The sequence below is a fragment of the Antechinus flavipes genome, chromosome 3 (genome assembly GCF_016432865.1).
Source record: "Antechinus flavipes isolate AdamAnt ecotype Samford, QLD, Australia chromosome 3, AdamAnt_v2, whole genome shotgun sequence".
NCBI classification, from domain to species: Eukaryota; Metazoa; Chordata; class Mammalia; order Dasyuromorphia; family Dasyuridae; genus Antechinus; species Antechinus flavipes.
In genome coordinates, this window is record NC_067400.1 from 173,090,774 (window position 1) to 173,096,556 (window position 5,783).

The window sequence follows — 5,783 nt, forward strand, 5'->3', positions numbered from 1 at the left end:
GAAAAGCATAGTAACTTGGTAAGGAAGATATAGAAATAAGCAGCTTGTTGACTTGACAGTGAGCTAGAATCAGTTGATGAAGAGGCACTTATTATGCCTCTTATGTATTTGCCAGGAAACAGAAAAGAATAAAGTTCTATGGGTTGGGAAAAATATATTAGGGTCATTGAAATATGAGTTCACATCTATCCACTAGTACCTACTATGTACCAGGCACTATGCTAAGCACTTTGTAAATATAATAATAACAGCTAACATTTATAGTGCTTGCTATGTGCCAGGTAGTGTGCTAAGCACTTTGTAAATATAATAATATTTAGCAATAATAATAATAGCTAATATCTATGTAGTACTTTGAAACGTGTCAGATGCCATTCTAAGCACTTTATAAATATAATAACTAATAAAAATAATAATAGCTAACATTTATATAGTACTTAGTATGTAGCAAGTGCTGTGCTAAGTGCTTTATAATTATTATCTCATTTGATTGTCACAACAACCCTGGGAGGGAGGTATTCTTATTATCCCCCATTTACAGAAGAGAAAACTGAAGCAAACAGAGGTTAAGTGACCTGCCCAGGTTCACACAGCTAGTAAATGCTTATTCTGAAAAAGAAATACAAAGCAAATACAAGATCCAAGCTGAAAGGATGAATGCCTCCAAACTGAAGAGCTCAGGAAGAGTTTAGCTTAGAACAAAAATTCAGAAAAGGACTCAGTCAATGAGGTGGTAGAGGGTATTGGTGGGAGGTTGAGGAAGAGGTTGTTGATAAGGAGATGAGGGGAAAATAACCCAGATGATGCCCAGTGCTATCTTCATTGTTTTCAGAAATGAACAGAACTTCCCATGAGAAGGTTGGGGACTCACACTTCTTCTCAGGGACAGAGATCGCTGGCAGGATTATCACTTGTATAAGATGTTGCAGAAGGAATTCCTTTGAAGTTATTGGCTTCATTAGATTTTTTTCATTGAATTTCACTTTATTTGATTTAATTTTCATGTATTTCATTAGTCCTTTGAATATCCCTTCCAAATATCCTGACTTTGTGGGGCAGGCAGTGGTGGTGAAGGATGAGGGTCGCTATATGGTATATTATAAAGCCAACTGAGAATCCAAAAATGGATTTTAGTCTTGACTCTCAGCATTTCAATTTTTCACCTAGGAAATTAGGGGGCAGGGATAGATTAAATATTCAAAGCTTTCTTCTGGCTCTGACATTTAATGATTCTGCATTTTATGACAAGTAGTGCTGAAAAATAACCTCAGAAAAAATTTGAAAAGAACATTCAATCATTGGCCAAGTTTCATGACACATTTAGTCATCAGCCAAATTCAATGAGGGATAACAATAACAATTGGTATTTATGCATGTTTAAAGTTTACAAACTGCTTGATGCCTATCATCTTACTTGAGCATATGCTTCATTACTCCACTAACCTGCCTATCACCAGTTATTTCAACTGTCATGTTCCAGAACACTACCATCTTTCCTGCATTCCCTTAAAGTCCATATTCTTTTTCTATTTTTTTTTATCAGCAAAGATTTATCTTCTCTTCCTCTATTATGCCTTGAAGCTCTTTTACCATCCCACTAAGAGATCTATATTGTATCACTATCCTCAAATCACTTGTAATGGCATCAACATATTCTCAAAACATTGATGACTTAAATATACTCATGATTCCCTTAGTTTTCTGCAGTACTGATCCAGGAAGTTAACTCCCCCTTCTCCCAACTATTACCAATGAATCCCAAGAGATTTAGCTTATTTTAAGTGGATTTCCTTTTGATATATCTACTGATTTAGGCTGGATAAAGCAGTCTCTTTTGATCAAACAAATGAGGGTGGAGAGACAAAAGAGAATGCAGCTAGAACATCTAGAAGGATATAAGGTAACAGTCATTGGCTAGAAAGAAATTCTACAAATCTCTGTGTTTAACTTTAACTGGTCTACTCCAGATTAGTACATTTCTAAGAGATTTCAGTTTCCTTTCTCTTTCTTGTTTTAAGTTTGTAAGATATGTGAGCCAGCTGGAGAAAGGAGGGGGTTCAGACTACTATTATTTGTATAGGATCAACTTTCTGAGAACAGCTATGTATACAGCTTTATTTCCTTGTGTCCAACAAAGAACAAGATGTAGTAGTTGTCAATAAGGCAAATGTGTGCAAATCTTCTTGTGCCTTCCTTCTATATGTGAGTGATTCAGTTGATATATGTTTACTATACATCTAGTATGTGCTGTTCATTGTCTATATCTTTGTTAAAGCCCTGTAGTATGAGATTTTGTCTATATTCCTTGAAATGCTGAACCTTACCAGCACATCCGTAATTAAAAAGCCAAATAGTAAGATCTATACTACTTGCTAGAGGGGTTAAATTTCCCTAGGTTCTTTACTACCTATTTCAATGTTTGCTAAGTTTCTTAAACTAGACTTTCAGCCCAATGCAGCTAAATTTCCATTTATTGATTTCCTTCATGAAGAGATGCCCTTCAAATATTTATTGTGAATTATTTTAAAAAGTGTTATTTCCACAGAATACCAGTCAGAAGAGACCTTAGAGATTATCTAATATAATTCCCTCATTTTATAGATAAAAAGTAAGTAATTTTTTTTGGTATTTTACTTTCCCCCAATTACATGTAAAAACAATTTTCAACATTCATTTTTAAAAATTGAGTTTCAGATTCTCTCTTCTTTCTCTTCCTAATGTCCTCATTGGGAATGCAAGCAATTTGATATAGATTATACATGTGTAGTCATGAAAAACTTATTTCTACATTAGTTGTATTGTCGAAGAAAACACAGATTCCCCTCCCCCCCAAAAAAAAAACTCAAGAAAAACAAAGTAAAAATAATTATGCTTCAATCTGTATTCAGACCCTATCAGTTCTTTTTCTGGGGATGGATAGCATTTTTCATTATAAGTCCTTAAGAGCTGTCTTGCAACACTGTATTTCTGAGAATAGCTAAATCATTCACAGATGATCATCTTACAATATTGCTATTATTGTGTACAAATGTTCTTTTGATTCCACTAATTTCACTTTGTATCAGTTCATGTAAGTCTTTCCAGGTTTTTCTGAGAGAATCTGGTCATCAGTTCTTTTAGCACAACAATGTCCTATCACAATCATATATTACAACTTGTTCAGTCATTCCCCAATTGATGGATATTACTTCGATTTCCTTTCAGCAAGTAATTATTAATTGGTCACTACGTACAAAGCACTGTCCTAGTTCCTGGGAATATAAAGATAATATTGAAATAGTCCTTGACCTTAGGAAGCTTATGTTCATTGGTAGAAAACAGCTCGCACATATACATTAAATACAAGGTAATTGATTGCAGCATGGAGATGGGAATGCTGCAAGCTGAGGGGATCAGAAGAGATAATGGGGAATAAGGAACATTCAAACTCTCCCTCTGAGGATAATGAGAAGAGCTTGGGAGTGGTGAAATTTGTCCAGGGAAGGTGTGAATGAACATCTCTCAAAAGGCTATTAGTTCCTATGTTTATAAGATGATATTTATATAATATACATATATATATGATAATTTTAGAGATTTCTCTAAGAGAGATGTTTAAAGGAAGGGGAAGCAAAAAGAGCTAAATGAGTTGCCCAAGGTGACACAATTAGAAAGTGGTAAGTTGGGGACAAGAATCCAGTGTCTTCTCTACCACAAGCTTTTTCCCTATGTTCCAAATGGGAAAATTAGTTGGACACTAATATATGTGAGTTTACCAGAATTGTGTAAAATGGATTTTGGAAGCAATCTACTTTACTTGCCATTATTTTTAAATACTTCTCATATGTTTTCTCCTTACTTTTTTTGTATTAAGAGAAGATGCAGTCAGAGAAGAGAATATCTTTTTCTAGGAAATTCTTCACATTGAGTAGAAAAGTTCACTGAACCTTTATGTATTCATAAGACTTGCATGCCATTTTGTATCTATTACTTAATCCAAGGGCTAAACAAATGATTAGGTCAGCATGATGGTTTCTGGGAAGCACACTGAATAAAAGAAGAGCTGAATGAAACGGTGGTTACATAGTACAGTGAGCTCAAAATTAAGGAATTCATTTTATTGGGAGGTGAATTCAAAGAGATGAATAATGTAGACTGAAAAAAAAAGAGAGAACACATTTTTTCATTGTGCTTTTAGATAGTTTACCATTTCTAAATTGAATAAACCAATCAAAAATCAAAGTCAACAACCTGAGTAAGATGTCTACAAACTATGGATGTGACTTACTGACCTTTGAGTTTGTTAAAAGACGTGAATTCTTACTGCCATTTTCTGTAGATGTGGGCTAGAGGACATTTTAAATGACTTGTCTAAGATTAGAAATACAGAAATCAAGCTTAGGTTCAGATCTTCTGATTCCAAACCCATTTTCTTCTGCCTTATCATATTGAACCCCGAGGGGGATGTTATGAAGATTTAATAGACTACATTTAGAGGGACTGACAAGATGAGAAAAGATTTCTTAGTAGATTTAGATGTGGGAAAATCTAATGCTAGCCAGAGTCAGTTTAGTCGATTAAAATTCAGAAGTAAGATCAACAAGAAAGAAAAAAAAAAAGAGAGAGATATCAGATAAAAGAGTGCTTAATCTTCTGGCTAAAGGGACCTCAGAATCTCAGGTCTCCTCTAAAAAACTGAGTGGTTTGGGCTAGTCACTTCTCTTCTTGAATCACAGTTTCCTCATCTGCAAAATGAAGGGGATATTAATAATTTTTCCTTTTAATTCTTATAGTAACTATTATTGTTGTTTGTCCTTAATTTTCAAAGAGTATCAGTGACATTACAGGATGATGTCTTAACTTGCAAGTGAATTGGAGTTAAGGAAGACAGAGTTGCACAAAGTCATCAGCCTCACTCTCTCTTCTACAGTCATCTAAATCCAATGGCAAGACAAAAGTCAAAATGACTGGCAATGCTTTGGGATGCAGTGGATAGCCTTGATATCTTCTACTTCTGACCAGGTTTTAAGCAGTCCACCAGTGCCTGCTTCAGGCACCTTTATGGCCACTGCAACAAATTATTTTCATCTGCTCATTCCACCAAGGGAAGTCTTCATATACTTGAGGTAGACGTATCACTAACTCACCAATAGTTTTGAGGACAATCAATAACCCTCTCAACCTGATTTAGCCTTCCTGCTGAGAAGGTTTTTTCTCTTGTGTTTGATGGTATGCTACTACTTCTTGAAGCCATAGGTGAGATTTGAGTGCCATGTAGAAACCCCAGATGGATGAACAGCCCAGAAAAGGTCCCAGAAAGCTCTCACACCAGCACATATACTCCTTATAGTGGTTATTGTCTATATTACTCAATGGGTATTTGAAATGTAGCCCTCTTAATTATTCTTTGTTTTCTTACATGTACATCTTAGCAACTAGATTAAAAAAATTCATGAGAGCAAGGAGCCATAATTAATATTTCTCTCATAGCATACAGGCTTGCAATTATAGTTGTAGAGTCCAAGAAGATACTTTTTAAGATTTACTGATAAGGTGAAATTATATATGTCATGCTTAGCTCATTTTGTCTGCAGTGTAGGATTTCATAAGAAAATAAGAGAGAATTTTGGAGGGTTATGTTGGGATCAAATTATGTAGATATGTAAGTTTTGAGGATGGGAATGAGCAATATTTGATATTCCAGTTTAAAAATTTGGCCTATATAATTAATGAGGCACTTTGGAGATTTTTGAGTAGAGATGTTGGGAAGAAGAATGGGGAAAAAAGAGCTATTATATGTACAA